Below are 19,768 nucleotides of genomic sequence, written 5' to 3'. Positions count from 1 at the left end.
GGTATAGATTTAGATGGATTCCTATTTCTGTGTATCTGAATGTACTATTTGCACACCTAACTGTAGGAGCATTAATATTGTGAACTGGGCCCTACATATTTATTCTTGTTATCAAAGCCACTCAAACAAGGAAAGGCACGTGGGCTATACTCTCCTTTTTTATTGTGAAACATAAGCATTTCGTTATCATAAACAATACTTAACCCAACAATATTTACACCCCTACTTTAGAAACTGCTTCAATATAATTTCCATTTTGGAAGAGCATGTTTAACAAATTAAAGCAATGGATTTTAAAAGGTAATCGAGACATTTGTTACAAGTTGAAGATTAAAAGAAGCAAAGAATATTCCACAATATTATGGGTACCTTAACACAAAGTAAAGTTGAACAACAACATTACAGGACTTACACGTTTTTATCCAAGGGTAACTCCTCAGTCACCTCAATATTGTTGGACCCACAGCAAATGTTCATATTCTAGCAGGAAAAGATTGCATGGGAATACACAATATTATTTAGCAGGAAAAGATAGAAACACCAGTGGTGGCTCCTCCACTAAAGCAGAGGAGAGTCATCCCACTGCTTTCAGCAGTGTAAACAAAGGAAAAATAAAATGATAACTCGTTATTATCATTGTAATTTTTCCTGCTGCGGAGTCTTTGCGGGGCTTCTCTGATCTCAGAGCGGGGGGGGGGGAGAGAAGAGGAGTGATGGGCACTCTGCAAGTGTGCAATGACTGTTTGGCCAGCCCTCTCGGGCCGGCCAAATAGCCATTCACACTTTGCATGTTCTCCACTTGGCTGCATTACAGGGTCGTGAACTTGCCCAGGCTCCCATTTCCTGGCTGAGCACCGAACCACGGTGCACAGACAAATCACAAAGCTACATTGTAGCGTTGTGAATGGTCAGGGAAGCCTGGGGCCTTCCTGTTCCAGACCAGCAGAAGGAAGACCGAGGAGAGACAAGACGCGGCGAGAAGGTACTTTTTTTTCACTTTACCCCCTGACCCCTCCCCATCCTCCGCCCTCAATCCATGCCAGCCGCCACTGCGCAAAACACCAGTCTTCATATTACCTGGTTGTCTGCAATTCAGTCAGTATAATTATTGTCTCTGCGCGTATATATATATATATATATATATATATATATATATATATACACACACACACACATACATATATATATATATATACATATATTACCAGTATTTCCTTGTGCAGAATGCTATTAATTTCAACATATTAACTTTTTTAATTCATACAAGAAAACTATTGGTTCACAACATTTCCATAAGCAATCATTGAGCTGTCGTGCCGGAACTAAAACATAATATTAAACCCCTAAGGCCAAGTCCACTCCATTGCCCTAAGAGCCCCATCCCACATATCCAGGTCCTTCAAATCATGGTCACACAAGCGCAATATCAGCTCTACCAACAATAGCCTGTTGAGAATACCAAAATACAAGAGAAGGAAGTATGGAAGAAAGCAGCGAGTTCCAGGAACTTCGCTTTAGAATTGCATGGACTCTTTTAAACGAGTTCTTCCCACTTATCTATCAGGAAGGCATTGAATACATAGTTGCTTGAAGAAACCCATGCCACAAATAGGTGAACTATCACCCCCTCCTCAATTTGGTTCCTCACCCAAAGTCTTCTTTACGTTCTCAGCGAAGACCGTTTGCCTACACCTGCCACCTCCAATCTACCTTGCACTAGTAATTGGCGACATGCTCCTATTTTACATATCAAATAAATTAAAGTCACTAAATGCGCGGTCTGATCACAATGTCCCCTGTGATACAAAAGAGCGAGTATAAATTGTGGTCTCTTCACATAGTACGTTAACTCCAATGAAAACAGTTTTTTCACTTGTCACATTAAAAATATTTGCTTCCGAGCCTAGATATGGTGCCTTGATTCTTCACCCGAAAACTTAGTAACACGGTTCGTAGGGAAGTGGAACTTTTAATTATGTATGTCAGTTTAAGATATACGTTTTCTATGATAAAGCATTCAGTCGGGAATGGCTTCACCACACTAAATATAGTGGTAGCAAAAGATCAAGGCCATGGATTGATTTCTTTTGGCTACTGCGTGCTGGATGTGTTTTTCACACATTTCTACTTGCTAAATGGTAAACTTCAGTTATAGCCATCATATACAGTTAAAATGTCACAAAGTAAGCCACCTATTTTCACATTGATTTGCAAACATAATGCAGTATATATTGGTTAAACATCTTTGAGGAGTAATCTGGCTTTCCTTGGCTGAAAAGACAGGTTGCTTCAAAATACGTCATTGCGGAATTTTTGTAGTAGTCTTTAGCAAGAACAAAGGTACCTCTCATTGAATAATTTACAGTCCTGCAGTCTACCGTGGTTCTGGGTAAAGTCTAGCTGGAAATTTGCAAGGAGAATATATGAGATAGGAATGAATGAGCATTGTGAATATGGCCCATTATAATTACTCCCATTTCCAATCATTTGACATACATAGAATCGTAGTCCCTCAACTATTTAAGTAAGAGTCCCTCGCATTTTATGTTCGGCTGTAAGGTGCCAATGAAACATGGGCAGAGTTGTGCAGAATCACGTCTGCCAGAACAGGGTTCGTCAAATCCTACTGTACAAAATACAGTTACGGGACATTTGCAAGCATACAGGTCATAAGTGTAATCATGCAATGCAAATACTTCATTGGCATTACTAGTAAAAAGTATCACCAACTAAAACAAACTGGCGACATAAATGAAGCAGAAATTACAAATCTGCACAGTCTTCCTACCCACCTTCCTTGGCAGTGCCATGTGTCGTATCTAATTACAAGCACAGGCATGTCCTTGGTACCTCTCTGGGGGTTCTGGTTGCTCTACAAGTTCAAGATAAATGTTTTAATCAGGAAATCTTCGTTTTCCACACGAGATCTGGGAAATGTGCTGGTAATGCCACTGTATACAGTGCATTTTAGGACAATGTGTCCCACGGCCTCTACATATCCCATGTCAGACTATTAAAGATTCCAATTTCCACTGATAGTTTGAGTTCCCACACTCCATAGTCTCGAAGCATTATTTACCCAAGTTTACTTTCAGACCTCATTAAGATAGTCTGCAAAGATATACTATTGTGCAGAAAACCGGTATCATTTTAGCTCCCTAAACTGCCTTTGTTCTGTTTTGGCTCTCAAGGGAAGGAATTCTTTTAGTACCGGACAGATAATGCAATAGGATTATGGGAACTGGTGCTGCTGAGGGATGCCAGCACTAACATGGGTTGGTAGTAAATCAATTGTTATTTCTTCACATTCCTTAATGTTAAATCTTACATGCCAGAGAGGATGGTTTCCAATTCTGACCCATAGACTCAAGCCACACAACATGTTTCTTTCGCCTTCTCAAACAGGTCGACCAAACAGCGAAGGGTCATACACCTCAAAACGATAGCTGCATGTTTACTTTGTGCCACTTATATCTCAGAAACTCAGGCATGAAATCTCTTCGAAAAGTTCATAAAGAGTATCACGGAATTTAAAGAGACAGTATAATAACCAGAAGAAATGTAAATTTAAAATTCTATGTCACATACTGTTGATGGCATGAATGATAGCCAGGTCACTCAAGACAACAACAAAAAACAGTATGCAGTAAATTCAGGGTGGGGTAAAACAAAAACAATCGATTAGGCCATATGAAGGACAAGGAATGAGAAGAGATGTAAATATGATGGAGTATTTTAAAACCTAGTACAATTTTATCTTTAGTGACAGTTGAGTAGTACCGCATTGCCGTTAGTAACTTAATGTCCTGGTGTGCAGGATCTCAACACATACCAATCATTTTCTGTGTTTACATGAAAAGGACTACTCTTATAGACTTGTTAGACCAAGATACAATTTACTAGTAAGTACATTTAAGCATCCTCATACTATGTATGGTATGAGTTAAATGTAATTTAAATATGTAATGAGGGTCCAATACGTTTATTTCCATCTCTACACTAATGTTCGCTTAACTTGGTATAAACAACATATGCACAATGCAATTTAGAATTAAAAGGACGCATCCAATATAATTCAGAGACTAAGTTTCAGATGGTGGGGGTTTAGTGCTTCAATCCAGCACAACGTGTCCACTTCCTCATTTGCAGATTGCAATGTCAATACCAAGGAGACTTCCAGGTGAGGTGTGGCAGTACTAAACTACAAAGGCTGTGCAGAACGCTTTTTGTACTAAACATGCTATAAATGGGCTTGTACGGCGGTGTTTCAAGGAAACTCTGTGCCCTTGAAGATTATTTGGATCAATCTGAAACATTCTTAGAAAACACTTATTGCAGCGCATGCCTCTAGGGAAGAAGACATTTCTTCCTAATTCTGCAAACGTCCCTAGTTTACGTGACCCAGTGACAAGTGTATGTACTGTTTGTTTGCCTCCACCTTTAAGCTTGTTCCAATTACAGATGCTTTCTCATTTTACAAACTTTGCTCAAATGGGTATATTCAGATGGGTTCACCCATTATTTACGTCTAACTCTTCACTCTACGCAACTGGCAACACTAAACACCAATTCTTTGGAAACAAAAACGCAGCTAACTGAAAAACATGACATTTCGTCAAGAAGGATCCAAAATCGCGCTTCTTTTTAACTCATTTGTTTGAGTCAGATTTCAATATGATGTCAAAAGTGTTGTGACACGGGCCCACAAAAGGCTGGACTTTTCCCATGAGGCACAGGGTCAAGACTGATTTGCATATGGCTGGATCTAAGGTGGGGTGGCATGGTGAGCAAAAGAACGATGGATTTAACCCAGATCTCTGAACTGGGTGAGAATGTATGATTTAGTCAGCATTCCGTCCATCATTTGTTTGCGTACCAAAAAAGACAGCCTACTATTTTTTAACAAATGCTAAAAACTCTAGGTTCGAGTTCTCAACACAGTCTCTTATAATCTTATTCCCCTTCACCCCAACAATACTAATTTCTCTAACACCGTTCTTTGCTACACTGCAAAGTAGCAACAACACTCTTCACCCTCCAATGTAAAGATTACTGGACACGCTCCCACCCTCAGATACCCATTAACAACAACTCTCTCTGGTCCATAAGACCAGACGTAAAACGCCGCTCGTCTCAACAAAGCACACACCACCACCCCCTTTCCAGTCCAACACAGAACTACAACCCTCAGAGAAACAACCCTTGCACGTCACAATACAAATCAACACCACCCACGTGTACACAAACTGCAACAGCCCCCCCCCCTCACACCACAACACAGTGTCCTTCAAAACACACACACACACAGGAACTCCTCCTAAAAAACAGGAAAGCAACAGCCCCGAAACACAAGACAAAACAGAGCAACGTCGCTATTCCGACAGAAAATAATACCAGCATGCTAACAAACTTATTTTACACGGCGCGTCATACTTTACTTATACAACGCAACACCTCCCTCCCATAAAATATTTACAACTACCCTTATCACACTACACCATATTCACAAAGCAACAGCTCCCGTCAGTCCCACAAAACAACCTTAGAGCGATTTAATAACAATCGCCAAGACAGTGAGCGACGACCATATCACCCAAAAGCCCTCACCCTATAAAAACACAGGGAGATATGGATACCTAAATAATGAACACACACTTCCTAAAACACTTGGGGTGCCGCTGTGGTCTATTCCCGACGTGAGTATTCTGTTGGGGGGCTCAGGCTGCTCGGGACAAGATGCGGGGGGGGTTTCGGGAAGGGGCAGGTACTCACCCATCCATGGCACAGGGAGGCGCAGAGAGGAAGCGAGTGTCGGAGGGAGCGGCGCGGATGGAACAGGGTTGGGGCAGGGAGGGGGCGGCTCCGCCTGCTGCTGTTGCTCTGGGCTGTGTGACAGCAGGAGACACAAAAGAAGGACTTGATGCGCGACCGATAAGCCACCCCCAGGGCGAGGTTTCCCGGAACTCGTCGTTCTACAATTCTTGTTTTATCCAGTGCGTAGCAGCCGCCATCTTGAGGCGGTGCACTTCCTGAAACTGAGCCTCTCTAAGGCGACCGAACCCCCAAGCTTTAGTGCACGAGGAAACCCGGAAGATAATGTGCTACACTGCCGAAGTTCAACGTTAGCAAGGTTCGAAAAGGAGTGGTCTGATGTATAAACGTGTTATATATGGTGCTTTAAATGGGAAAAAATAAGTGCAGGTACTCATTAGAATGAGCTAGAGGTGTAGTGAGTGGGCGGGGTTAGGGGCGGGGCTAAGGGCAAGCCATGATGATACTTAATGACTTCTTTAATAGTTGCAGCACACACCAAAACACATGATAAATGTGTTTATATAAACAAAGCAGGCTAACTCATTACACAAAATGAAAGAGAAATGCGATAATGTTAATGTTTCCTTTTGTTGTAATAGTTGCACTTGTATGCCATACTGTTAATTGTTGTTTGGCGCAATACTATATATTTTTGAGCACGTGAGTAGGAGGAAACTGAAAATATCCCCACTTTGAACCAAAGCTCTTATGGCACCAAGCAAATGAAGCAAATCATCATGACCCTCCCCAGAACATATCTCTTGTCTCTTCCATCGATCTATCCATTCATCCTTTCATCCTACCATTTATCTGCTGATGTCCACCATTTACCCTTTACATTTTGTCATCTATTCAGTTTTTCATCCATCATTCAGTTTTTCACCATTTCGTCTTCTCCACCCTTCATATTCAAACCTATCCATCCATCCATCTTTAAACCTATCCATTCATCCTTTCACTCATCCATCTCTTTATCCACCCTTTCGCTCATCAATCCTTTCGCTCATCTATCCATCAACCCTTTCCCTCCTTTATACCATCCACCTTTTCATTCCATCCACCCTTTCACTCAATCCCTCCTTTCACTCATCCATCATCCACCCTTTCATCCATCCCTTTCATTTATTCATCCATCTAATCTTTCACTTATCCACCCATCATCCGCCCTATTATCCAATCATCCACCCTCTTTCACCCATTCACTCATCCATCCCTCCACTCATCCATTCATCCATCTATACATCCACCCTTGCTCACTCACCATCCACTCAGTCACTCACCCACCAACCCTCCTTACTACGTTAGTTATGAACCTTTGTCGCGGAGCAGATATGTACACACAAAGTGCAACCCATTTTCTTTAAAATACCTCCTGAGAATGTCTTGATTCTCTCTCTCTCTTTTTTCTTACAAAAAACAGGCATACAAATGCAGGCAAACACACAAACATAAGCAGACACACAAAAGACTCCAGTATGTTAAAAGCCATGTTATACTCTTCACCATGGCTTTTTTAATTGCCACTGCCAGGGGACTGCCCTGATTCCTGTGTTTGCGCAAATGCAGAGGATAGCGTGAATGTGGTTGACAGCACAGGGACTGAACGGACCCTGCTCTGTCAAACACAGCGTGATGGTGAGCACCGGACATTATTCAAATGAGCTCTTCTGAATAGCTCAGCTGAGGCTCAGATCTGGGCTACAGAAGCGGCGCCTTGGCTACCAGACACGTTCCACTCCTTCTCATTAGCACTCTCAGCCAATGAGCCTACCTTTTCATGAGTACTGGTACTCTCCTCGGCAGTAGAGAAGTGCCGGTACTCAGAGTAATAAATTTAAGAAGTACCGGTACTCAGTACCATTGAGTACAGGCCCAATTAAAGCACTGGTTATATATGACTTTGGCTTCAATCAAAATGTACCGTATCTGGCGAGTGTTGGACACCTGCACTGTTTGTATCGGGGGAGGGGGGCGCCAGCCCTTTTAACTTATTGTAGTTCGAATTTTGCAACAACATTTTTTTTTATGAGAAGACACATGGGGTACTTTCAAAGCACACTGAATTAATACAAAAGCAGTTAGCTTTGGAGGCTTTATAAAAGTGAAGCTAACAATGAGCCAGACACACACGCACTAGGAAGGACATTTACACCATCAACTTTGTCGTTGACGTGACTAAGTCAAAACAAACAATGCATTAAAGATAAACGCACTAACAGAGCCTAGGCCAAGTGATAGTTCCCGAGGATGCTGTTCACTGAAAAATAATGAGGACTATGTTGATTAGTAGATTTTATTAAGTTAGCAGAGTTAATTTGCGGCTGCCCGCGGCCCACACAGGGGGCCACCTAAAAGGGCGGCCCTTTAGTGTCATTTGGGCACTAACCCACCCCCTCTAATGCCAGGACTCACGGAGGAGTCCTACGTGCCTTAGGCACATCACTTCGGGCCCGCCGAGGTGGTAGTGAAGGTATTTATGCCTCCCCCGGCCCTCCTGGCGTCCTCTGTTGTGCCGGGCATGCCGTCTGAGAGTCGTTTGCATTGTCTTCTTAATTCATTGGCGCTGCCTTAGGGATCGTGATCGCGGGGTCAGTCAGTTGCAAGGTTTGAGGTGAGTGTGCTCAACCCCCGCTTTCCGCCCCACATCCACTAGCCGCGTTTAGGCACCTTAACAGCTGCCGGCTCCCTGGGAATCGTGGATCGGGCCATGTGGTAGCTGGTGGCGTGAGGGTCGGGTGCTGGGGGGGGGGGGGTTGGCCCACGGCGAACAACCTCAACCAGCGCACGGAGCATCGCGGCCCTTGTTCTTGCATGCCTCTGTTGGAGGAGGCTGACCACATGGCGATCCCCCTGCATTGAGTGGGTTGCGACCCGTTCCCAGTTATGAAGGGTTATTACCAGGTGGGGGCTCACATGATGTGATAACTTGTGGGGGTTTATTGGGGCGTCATGATGCGAGCATGAGCGCGCGGGGTCTCACAGTTTGGTGCCTTTCATTGCCGACTCTTAGATACAAAAAGTTTCATCATCATGTGAGCCTTTAAGCCTTTTTTGAGCCCATGGCCAAAAGGGGGCTCGATGGGGCTGAAACGTGAGCAGTGTCCCACGGCCTTGTGAGTCAGTTTGTGACTAGCTTGTAAAAGGGCAGCGGGCTGATAGAGAAACACAGCCTCAGCCATCTAAGGCGATGAATGTAATTCTATTGTGCAGTGTGCGTTGCCAGCTCACCTGGCATCGTGGTGTTTTCACCCTAATCACCGCAGTAGATTTTGATTTGCAGTGGTGCTTGCGCTTGGAATACTGCATTGGACCGTGGTCAAGGTGCTTCTTTATTTTCATGTGCATGCTGCACAAATGTTTACTGAAGTGTTAGGATGCTCGGCCCTTCGAGTGTAGCCCAAGCCCCCCCAACCAATTTATTGCGAGGCGCTACGCCAGCCCAGCCTGGTACTGTGGTCTGGTTGCACCCAGCGCACCGCGTGAATGTTGATATGCGGTGGCACTGAGTGTGACGTGTGTTAATTGGTCCTAGATGGGGGATGCTTGAAGGTGCCTGTACAACAGTGCTGCATGATTGGATGCAAGAATGTAGGTCGCCCGGCAAGGGGGGCTTGGGGGGGGGGGGGCAGCCGACCGGAGGGAGGTCCCCCCCCCGGGCTGTTTGGGAGGGGCGCGTGGGGGGGTGGGCTGGGAGCAGGCTTTTGGGCTATTTTTGGGCTATTTTTGGGCTCCTCTTTTTCTACTAGGAGAGCCCAATTATATATTCCCCTGGCTCCGCCTCCCGGCCACCATTTTAGGCTAGGTGACCTGGTGGCCGGGAGCTCAGTTAGCTTAATTTAAAATTTTTCCTCATTGAAAATAATTTTTTCTGTAGGTGTAGTTTTCAGGGTGAGGTTTTCCCTATGTCTTGTGAGGATTATCGTGTGCTCGAAGCCATCCGGCTTTTGAGCGAGGCGGGACGTTTAGACCTCGTTATTGGAGATGCAGCTGGGCCGTCGCGGCCTCAGCGACGGGCCTCAGCTGGTGTTTCCGCGGTGGTCGCGGCTTGCATATCCCCGAAGCGGTCCCGCCGGGAAGCGGTAAGTGAAAGGGGCCGCCCGCGCTCTAGGGGAGCGGCTCCTGGATCTGTGGCACATTCGGTAGCCGGAGCGGGTTTATCGTGTCAGCCGGGAGTGGGGGAAGGAGGGGCATTGGTTTCTCTTGCCCCCGTGTTGCCTCCGGTTTGTTCGCTTTCGGTCCCCGCTGTGAGAGGCAAGCGGGCCGTTAAGCGCGGAGGCAGGAAGCGCTCTGCTTCTGCCTCCGTTTTACAGATTGAGGAGCCGGCGGAAGGAGCGCCGGCGGTTGGCGCGCATGCGCAGTTTGACTTTATATCTCCACACGCGCGAGGGGATTCGGTGTTACCGGCTGAAGTGCCGGTTGTGCAATGTTTTGATCAGTCGGCACTGGAAGCTCATGGTGGCTTTAGCAAGGCAGACTTGTTGTCGTTGCATGAAGGGGCTGGGGGAGAACGTTTTTCTACGCCAGCTCGTGCTTCCAAGGGGCATTTGTTTAGGGATGATGATGTTCATGAGGAGGTGCAGGCTGGGCAGCGGGTTTCTGGGGGTGACTTTGTACCTTTTAGCCCTCTTTTATTTTCTCCTCCTGTATCTACTCGTGGGGAGGTGGTTTCTGTGCTCAGTGGCTCTGTGGGGGAGGGGGAGTGGGCGCAGGTTGAAAGAAGGGCAGGGGAGGTTTCTACTGGACAGGCTGCTGGTCGTGTTATGTTGGGTACTCGTTCACATATTTCTGGGTCTGGAAAAGGGCTCGCGGAGCCTGCTGTTGAGGGTGCTGTTTTTTCTCCTTTGCAAGGGAGTAGCAATAAGCAGGTGGGTGCCAGGTCTTGGGAGGGTCTGGATGTGTTTCCCTCCTGGGCAGAGGGGGTTCGTGATGCGGGTGGTGTGGCACCTATCAAAGGGACTGACATGTTGAGTGGCTTTGGGGGCACTTTGAAGTTTCCGGGTTTGCCTGTGGGGGGTAGACCTTCTGTGAGGGTGGAGAGGGCATCGTCTGATGCACAGCAGGAGGGACATCGGGGGCAGGCGTTAGATCCTGCGTCGAAGATTATTCAGGAATTATTGGATTGGAGTAGTGGGGGTGAAGAAGTGGAACCGTCTCCTCCTCGGCAGAGGTTGTCTGTTCAGCCTACCGGGTCTGTTTTTCAGCAAGCTGGTCAAACACAATTTCAGGAGTCTAGGTCTTGTGTAGCTAGTGGCGTTGATATGTTTGGAAGTTTTGGTGGTAAGGGTCCCGGCACATCAGTCCAGCTCGGTAGGGCGTAGTGCGACCCAGTGGCACCGAGGAGAAGGGAGGGTGGAGCCTGGTGCGGCATACCCCGTACCAGCGAGGGATCCCGTCGCGGTCAACATAAGCAGGTCCGGCGCGACCTCGTTGGCCCCAACATCCTTCAATCAGGATCTCGGCGCGTCAGCAGCAGCAGGTCTGGCGCGACCTCGTTGGCCCCAACGTCGTTTTCTCAGGATCTCGGCGCGGTCAGCAGAAGCAGGACAGGCGCGTCCTCGCTGGCCCCAACTTCTTTTGCTCAGGTTCGCGGCGGGGTCGGCAGAAGCAGGTCCGGCGCGTCCTCGCTGGCCCCAACGTCTTTATTTCATCATAGCAGAGATTTGTCCTTGGATAAGTTGTGCAAAGGTGGTCAACGTTTGGGGGAGTACAGACGGGTCCAGTCGGCTCCCCCGCCTCGTGTTTCTGTCAGGGCTGGTAAGGCCCATGTTGGTTTTCAAAGTCCGTCAGTGGTGTTTGCCCCTCCTAGGTTGGAGGAATCATTAGTGCTGGATTATGATGATGACAGCCCTGAGGAGGGCGAGTTACGTGATGAGGGCTCAAGGGGGGGCATTTTCACGTTTCTGATAATGTTTTACAGGCACCAGTGGTGGTGCGTCTGAATCCTGCGGTTCCCAGACCTACTCGAGAGAGCGGCCCCTCAGCGAGGGTTCCTCGGACGGTCTGTGGAAAAGTAAATTTTGCTATGTTCTGTGTCCCTACGCGTCCTCCATCATATGTTATATGTGCATGATTAATATGCATATGTTATTCCCTATGTTCGATTAATGACGCAATTATAGTTGTGTCCACCTTTAGTATGTCAGTTTCCAGTTCTCGTGAATACTACGAATATCAGGCCTATGTAAAGCTACGTTGCCACGTTTCTCAGTGTGCACGTTATTCCATTGTAAAATCTCAGTTTCTAGGCCTCAAGAGGGCCTGGACACCAGATTCAGCTCCTGTCCCCTGAAGCCTCGCTGAGGAGCGATACAGCCCCCGCCTGTATCCTCAACCCTTCACTTACTTCCTGCCTCGCAGTGCCCGGTTCAGCCTGGCTCTGCCTCTGAGTCTGCCAAGAGTATGTTATGATTCGAGTTATCAGTACAGCCCTCCTTCTCTGCATTCCTAAAGCTACTGAATCGCATCAATAGTTTCCGTCATAGTCTAGCTTTTACGTCTCCATGTAAGAGAAATACTGCATTTAATGATCATTTAATATTCTTCATCACGCACTACATGTAGAATAATGCATGCTCCAGTCTTAGAGTCTGTTAGCTTTTCCCCTCCTGACTTCTAGTTTATATCAACATGTTCCCTAAACATCAGATACTAGATACTGCTTAGGTACATGTCGCCCTGACTCTCCAGACTTCAGTCTCTGCTCCTGGCACAGAGTTCATAGCCCCCAGCTTCTCCTAGTAACACGTCATTGCCAGTTTGCGCGCACCATCAGGTTAGAGGTCCCGGCTCCTTAGGTAGCCCCCTCCATGGTTTCCACCCCATTCATGACATATTCTGTTACGTTTGCATCACATGTCTATGTATACGCCCTGTTACACCTCTTTTCACCCTTATCTTTCGCGACTGCTACGCGTCACGCCTATTGCTCCACTCACTGCCACGCCTATTGCGATGTAATGCTATGTGTTTGCGTTATGTATATATGCTCATGTACTGTTATTAAAAAGTTATCCTTCCTTCCTTCCGCCGATTCCGATCCTGACCCCGGCAGCGCTGCCAGGGCTTGCCATCCTATTCCTGTGCAGGTTGTCCTGTTCCTGTCCTTTATGCTGTATTAAACCTGCAAAACTCCTACTACCTCGAATCTTGACTCTTATTTATTGAGCTATCTGTTATTCATTTATGCATTCAAAAAGAGAGGTATTATTTATTTATTTACCACATAATGGCGCCCGAATAGGGACCTGCCCTTTCCCCACGCGTCGGTGAAGCCACGCCGACCCCCTGACCCTCTGCAGTCGTGACGGAACTCTTCTGCGCACCGGCAGATATTTCTGCTTCAAGTATCCCTCAGGCCCACGGAGGAGACGGAGGAGGCGGTCCAGCATCCAGACGAGACGGTGGAGGAACGCGGCGAGTCCCGACCAGAGCCCAAGCCGAGAGTCCAAGGTCCGAGGTATCCGGAGGCCCACCCGTAACAGAAGTCCGAAGTTCGTCCGTCCGGCGTCCAAGCAGTCCCGTCCAGTCTGAGGCCTTCCGTTCTTACTGCCCGGTGAGTACCATTACTGGGGTAGTATCTAGACAGGGTCAATTTAATTGACTCTGGTCCGTGGGTTGGTGGTGCACAAGCCCACAAACGAAGTGTCCACTCCGGTGGATACGGGTCCTGACGTGTCTCTGTATGAGACCGGTAAGTTTCGTACTGTTTCAGCAGTGCATCTAGTTTCTGTTCTAGTCTGTTCTGTTCTCGAGAAAATTCATGTATTCTGTTTTCCGTATTCCAGGTAGTATTCTGTTCGAACTGTTATTCTGAATGTTCTTCATGTATCTTGATGTCGTGGAATGAGTGTGAAGTAGTTATCGTGTTTATTGTGTATCGTATTGTGTCCAGATTATAGTTCAGTCATGCCGCTCTTTTCAAAACTGCGTCAGTTGAGAACTAGAAAAGGTCTGCTAGAAGCAGCAGTTCCTGTCCCGCCTAGGGACAGTCCAGGTCATTTTATGTATCAGAAGCATGGCATAAGCGCCATATTGTATCTAGATTTATGGGTCGAGTATACCAAACAGTTAGAGGAAAAGTATAGATGGCCTGTGTCAGGCACATGGGATGCCGAGTGCATCATGAGAGTAGAAGAAGCATTATGGAAAAAGTAAGCCAGACAGTCACAGAAAGATGCCATCGAGTTATGGCGCAAAGAATCTCATAAAAGAACCGAAAAAGAAATCAGAAAGTCAGAATTAAGTAGAGAATCCTTGGAACGAGCCCAAGAAAGGGAATTAATCGAGATTGGTGAACGAGTTAAAACCGAACAGTCAGACAGACAGAGGCATGCTCTTATTAAGGGTATGTATCCTCTTCTTGCCGAGGGCCTGCCAAAAGCGACCCCGGAGGCATCCAGTAACTTTCCGCCACCATTAGTTCCGACCAAGCTACGTCACAAACAGACCGCAGCTGATATTTTCATTTCGTCCTATTTGGACGACACAGTCCCAGAATATGCAAATCCTGTTCGCGCTCCGCCAGTCCCTGTAAATCAGGCACTCCCCGTTTCTCCAGACACCGGGGTACCCCTTGCAGTACCTGTTACGGTCCCCCCGGTCCAGCCCGCCACACCAGTTCAGCCCGCATTTCAATTTCCTGCCACACTAGTACGAAGAGGATCAGTCGACGATTCTAGTTTAGGGGCCGCAGGAGGAGGTCCTCCTCAGACCCCGCCGCCACATAAGCGTTTAACGTCAGCCGAATTACATGCACAAGCGTCACAGCGTACGCCCAGACATCAGTCTGTAGCAGAAATAAGAAAAGCCCTTAATGAATGCGGCTATGATCCAGTCCCAGGCGAGGATAATATGGTTTTATATTCATTACGTGTAAGAAAGGTGGCCGAGTATCTAGTCACCCTACCGAATATGAAAGAAGATCTAGACAGAATATATCGTTTCATCCGTACAGGGGATGATCCAGAAAGCATTGGCGAAGTCATGTCTCAAAGGAAAGCCGAGATCCAGCTCATGATACTAAAGTTTTTGATTAATTGTTTAATAAGAGAACAAGATTACCCGTCCAAAGATCAAGCCGAAATGAGAACCCTGACAAAGTGGAGTGATAATATAGCCGAGGGTAAGCACAGGACCATCAGTGCTATGGAAAGTATGTACAAGAAAATCCGTAAAGAAATAATAAAGTTACACGAACAGCGTAAAGCAGCACAAGTAAGCGAGAAAGAAAGTAACTCTGATACTGAAGAGGTAGACGACGAGAATCCCGCCAGAATAGCGTATGTAGGAAAATCTAGATTTCCAGATCGCCATTTACGCCTAGAACACAAGTCAACTTTCCATCATCCAGCACCAGAACAAGGTTCTCTAGAACAAGTGTTTCAAGCTACCGATCACATTCTGAAATCACGAATCGGTTACAGTGAGTTAAGTACTATGCATGAACAAGAACTAGCCCGATCAGCAGTCCGATGGACTACTGATTCTACCACTTTTCCAGACGAAATAGTGGCACAAATGTTTCTGAAAATGCCCCCAGCCGAGCAACGACTGGCGGGTATGTATATGATTCAGCACCTCATTACATTGTATGAGGGTCAGCACTCTGATCCAGGCCCGTTACATGATATCCTGAACGAGTTACTCCAGTATAGATGGAAAGGTTTAGGTACCGATTTAATTAGTGTCATTCTAGAACAGCGTCACAAATATAGAACGTTTTTGAACCCGCATTTTGTTCATGTCTCACCCCCAGAAAGTAAACCATTTTACATGGAGAGACAGAATCCGTTACGAGAAGTCCACCCAGTTAGAGGAACGGGTGGCGAACTAGAACGAGTGTTTGTTTACACCCCGATCACAAAGATGGAACTCTTAGAGATGAAAAAATGAATCCCCTGTCACGATAAAGATCCAGCAGGGTTCCATCGAGAATTAAAAGACATGCTCCGTATGGGAGAATACACGTATCCAGATATAATTAAAATGTTAAAGGTTCTGCTGCCCGCAGGGGTGTATGAAAAGCTCAAGGAAAAAGAATGGGAGGTGGGAGAGAAAAAGATCGATTGGGCAGTTCTAGAAGCTGAAGATAAGGCACGAGTACCAGGTACCGGTCTTGGAGCGAAATGTAAAGAATTACCTGAATTATTGATTCAAGTTTTACCCAGATTGTTAACAACGAAAAAGGAAGACTGGGATGCAATCTCAGCCTGTAAACAGAAACAAGACGAAGACATTAGTGATTTTTATTCTAGATTTGAGAAATGTTTTAGCATCAACAGTGGCCTCAAGACAAGTAGTGAGTCATACCCTCACCTTTTTGTTACTAAATTAGTCGAGAATTCAAGTCCACAAATTAAGAATCGAGTTTTGAAAGTCGAAAGTACCTGGCAAGCTAATACCCCGTCCCAGATGTTACAGATGCTCCAATACCACCAGAATAGAATCAGAGAAGAGCAAGAACACGAGAGAAAACGTATGAAAGACACGAAAATGAAAGTACTAGTTGCACAATCTGTTCCTCAAGACAGTCAGAAGAGGGGTCCGAATCAAGCCAGTCATCCTGCAGCTCCCGTTAAAGGGAACTGCAATTATTGTAAACAGCCAGGTCATTTTATAAACGAGTGTGCAGTTCTGAAACACAACATAGCTACTGGTAAGACTAAAGAAAGACCACGTCCGCCTAGACAAGAACAAGTTTCACAGACTCCTCAGCCACAGAATGCACCACAGACAGTTACAGCACCGCAGCCCATCGCTGCAACACAGCACGTTACACAGCAGATGTACCAGTATGCACAGTCTGAGTATCCAGAGTATCAGCCATATTCATGAAACAGCCTAGAGAGGGAGGTAGGCTTGCCTCTCATCGAGATACCAGTAGATCAAGAAGGTCCCTATGTTCACAGTCAAGTATTAGGGAAAGACAGAAAGTTTTTGATTGATACAGGGGCAAGTAGGACCACAATTAGCCACGCTGAAGTTCCAGGGGCTCCGCTCTCAGGCTCAAGAAATGTTTCCCTTGGATTTTCAGGAAAACCCATTGTAAATGAAATATCAAAGCCAGTTACTCTAGAAGTAGGTCCATTGTCCCGTACTACTGATCTATTACTTACTAAGTCATGTCCAGAGAATCTATTAGGTATTAAAACACTGAAAGAGTTAGGTGCAGTTATATGCTGTTCCCCAGAGGGAATACGATTGTTCCTGCGTGACTTTAAGGGTCACTATGTATTACGAGATTTTGATCCCAGATTGTCCAATGTTCCGCAGCATCTATGGGCGCAAGGTCCAACTGATGTTGGTTATATGCAAATCACACCCCATCGTGTGACTCTCAAGCCAGGTGTAGTGTTACCACGAATCAGACAGTATAGATTGCCACCGGAGGCTGTAGCAGCCTTATCCAAAATTATTGACGAGCTCATCGCTCAAGGAGTGGTTGTAGAAACTGACTCCAATGTATGCAATTCTCCGATCATTCCAGTCATGAAACGTACTGATCCAAATGCACCCCCAGTATATCGATTAGTGATTGACCTACGAGAGCTTAATAAATGTATTATTCCCCAGTACCCAGTTGTCCCAGATATCTCTTCCCTATTGACAGCCATTGATTCAGAAGCCTCATTTTTTACAGTCATAGACCTCAAGAATGCATTTTTTAGTGTCCCCATTCATCCAGACAGCCAGTTCCTTTTCGGATTTTGTTTAAATGGAAGGAGCTATATGTTCACACGAGCTCCTCAAGGTTTCACAGAAAGTCCTAGTATTTACAGTCAAGCACTTAAGAGACAACTAGACAACATTCACATGCCAACTGACACTGCCCTGCTCCAGTATGTCGATGATCTACTGGTCACAGCCCGTTCTGAACGTGCTTGCGTGCGAGCATCCCTCACAGTTCTGTATTTCCTAGCCGAGATGGGGCACAAGGTGTCCCCTTCGAAGCTTCAATTCTGTGTCCAGCAAGTGGTATGCTTAGGACACTTACTGTCCAAGAGGGGTAGGCAGTTGACACCAGACCGTATCCAGTTAATAGCGAGTCTTCCTCAGCCCAAGACCCAGAAGGAGGTACGTGCTTTTATCGGCCTCACTTCTTACTGCCGACAATGGATTCCTCAGTATGCATTTCTAGCCAAGCCACTGATACAGTTAACGACACAGGAGGCAGCCGTATCGACTGTCCTCCCTTGGACATCTGAACATACACTCAGTTTCAATGAGTTAAAGAAAGCCCTATGTCAAGCTCCAGTTCTAGCCACACCAAGCTACAGTAAGCCTTTTACACTTTTCGTCACAGAACGTGAAGGTACAGCATTATCTGTTCTCACACAAGATCAAGCAGGACAATACAAGCCTTGTGCTTATTTTTCAAACACATTAGATCCTGTAGCCCAGGCTCTCCTTGCGTGCCTCAAGTCAGTTGCAGCCACAGCACTAGCTATCAGACAAAGTGATTCCATAGTATTAGGACACTCCCTGACAGTACAAGTTCCACACTCCGTGGAAGTTCTTTTAAACCGAACACAGACTCAGCACTTGACAATCGCACGTTTAACAGGTTATGAATTGACACTGTTCCAGCCACACATAGAAATCAGACGCTGCAACATCCTGAACCCTGCTACACTGTTACCATCAGTTACTTTAAGTCCGGACACACACGACTGTGTGGAAGTAGTTAATATTACGACAAAGCCAAGACAAGATCTGACAGATATTCCGTTACCAGATCCCGACCTGACACTTTATGTGGATGGTTCATGTATGAGAACAAGTACAGGAGAACTAGTCGCCGCGTATGCAGTGACTACCGACACCGAAGTTATTAAGACACACCGTATTGACACCCTGTCCGCTCAAGCAGCAGAGCTAGTTGCTCTGACACAAGCCTGCATACACGCTAAGAACCGGAAAGTTAATGTTTACACAGATTCACGCTACGCATTTGGAGTCGTACACGACTTTGGAGTGCTCTGGCAGGAGAGAGGTTTCATGACTTCTCATGGAACCAAGATTCAGCATGGTCTCCTTATTCAAGCTCTGTTAGATGCAATACATTTACCGACATCCATTGCTATCATGAAATGCAAGGCACACACGAAAGTTACTGACATTATTTCCCAGGGTAACGATCTAGCAGATCGCACAGCCAAGCTTACAGCACAGACTCCAGACATTCCAGTTAACATGACACACACTCCAGATCCGACTACATGTATGACAGTTAAGGACCCTACTCAAGATGTCATAGATATCCAGTTACATGCTACTCCCGAAGAAATCAAGAAATGGTCCGAACAAGGAGGGGTCCAGACAGATCAAGGATGGTTAACGAAAGGAAAAGCCACTTGGTTTCTCCCCGACTCTATGGTTCAAGTCATTATCAATACCGCACATAGTCCAGCACATTTAGGAGAAAAAGCTATGTTAGACAGTATCCAGAACATTTGGTTCAACAAGCATTTACGAGCTGCAGCCAAGCAGAAAGTCCGTACCTGTATGATATGTTGTCAGTTCAATCCAGGTAAAAGTGTCCCGGTGGAACAAGGTGGATTCCAACCTCCTGACCACCCTTTTGAAGTCCTCCAGATGGATTATATTCAGATGGAGCGATGTCGAGGTTTCAAGTATGTCCTTGTAGTTGTATGCGCTTTGTCCAGGTGGACAGAAGCATATCCAGTCCCAGATTACACAGCCGCGACCACTGCCAAGCAGTTGGTTCGTGAGTTCTTCCCCCGTTATGGACTCCCTAGGGTCGTATATTCTGATAACGGCCAGCCATTCTCCTCAGAGTTAATGAAGCATGTTTCCCTTTTGTTAGGATACCAGTGGAAGTTCCATTGTGTACGCCATCCTGAAGCAGCAGGTCTCGTAGAGAGACATAACCAGACCCTGAAAATTCGCATCGCCAAAGTATGTAAAGAGAAAGGTGTGGACTGGCTAGTAGCTC

General features: G+C 46.1%; 1 protein-coding gene and 1 long non-coding RNA gene across 2 annotated transcripts in view; one reads left to right on the top strand and one right to left on the bottom strand.

Annotated features, from left to right (window-relative positions):
• PTBP3 (polypyrimidine tract binding protein 3) overlaps positions 1 to 5,983 on the bottom strand; it is a 634,697-nt gene extending 628,714 nt beyond the window's left edge. Inside the window, exon 1 of the mRNA XM_078676642.1 lies at positions 5,773 to 5,983. The gene's annotated coding sequence lies outside the window, so the exon portion shown is untranslated. The remainder of the gene's footprint in view (positions 1 to 5,772) is intronic.
• A 17-nt stretch (positions 5,984 to 6,000) lies between these two features.
• The window catches only part of LOC144818847 (uncharacterized), a 197,778-nt gene continuing 184,010 nt past the window's right edge, over positions 6,001 to 19,768 (top strand). The window contains exon 1 of the long non-coding RNA XR_013607169.1: positions 6,001 to 6,130. This is a non-coding gene — a long non-coding RNA (uncharacterized LOC144818847). The remainder of the gene's footprint in view (positions 6,131 to 19,768) is intronic.

The sequence above is a fragment of the Lissotriton helveticus genome, chromosome 2_1 (genome assembly GCF_964261635.1).
Source record: "Lissotriton helveticus chromosome 2_1, aLisHel1.1, whole genome shotgun sequence".
In the NCBI taxonomy this organism is placed as follows: Eukaryota; Metazoa; Chordata; class Amphibia; order Caudata; family Salamandridae; genus Lissotriton; species Lissotriton helveticus.
This window is presented reverse-complemented; position numbering and strand designations above follow the sequence as displayed.